Source organism: Arachis ipaensis, chromosome B10 (genome assembly GCF_000816755.2).
Source record: "Arachis ipaensis cultivar K30076 chromosome B10, Araip1.1, whole genome shotgun sequence".
Taxonomy (NCBI): Eukaryota; Viridiplantae; Streptophyta; class Magnoliopsida; order Fabales; family Fabaceae; genus Arachis; species Arachis ipaensis.
The window spans coordinates 8135533-8136348 of record NC_029794.2 but is presented as its reverse complement, the minus strand read 5'-3'; positions in this window follow the sequence as shown (position 1 = coordinate 8136348).

The window sequence follows — 816 nt, the reverse complement described above, 5'->3', positions numbered from 1 at the left end:
TTTTCAATAGTTTTTAGTCAAAAATTTTTCTTTATGATTCTTTAAAATGTGTCTTTACGTATGAGTTAGCAGAATTTTTTAAATTTTTTTATTTAACACCCAATTTAAATTTTGGCTATTATGGCATTAAACAAATTGTTCATGACAAAACAAGTTCAATTCGATCCTTGTTCTTTAAGGTTGAATTTGTTTACAATGACAGGATACTAAGACAAAGATATAGAAATATAAAATTGTATTTGACAGATGAGATATAAATAGAGATAATGTGTCTAGAAATATTGAATTAGTGTATTCTGTGTCCATCCTGCCAGGAAAGACACCGAGACACTGACAAGAGATACAATTTATTTTTTATTTTTTCTTTTATTATTCTTGTTAATTTTTTATAATTATATTTTTTTATTATTATATTTTTCATCTCAAATTTTTTGAATAAAACAAATGAGAATAAATTGAATTTTTATAATTTGTTTTAATTTATCACCAAATAGAATACAAGAATATAAAATTTTGTATTTCTGTCCCTTATGTCTTATTCTCACTGTCTTGTGCTATCATATTCTTAGAAATAAATGCAGCCTAATGTTTGATATAACGCGATCTTTTTGTCATTTTTATTGTTAATTTATAATGGAAATTATTTAGTTGATATATTTAGATCTTTAACAAATTTGACCGTAACAACATCATACTTAAAAGTAAAATGACAAAAGAATCGCATTGTCTCATGTTATAAAAAAAAAGGATCGAAATTTATTTAATAGCTATTTTTTTTTATATAGACTGAAATCGTGTGATATACACTCTTATTAG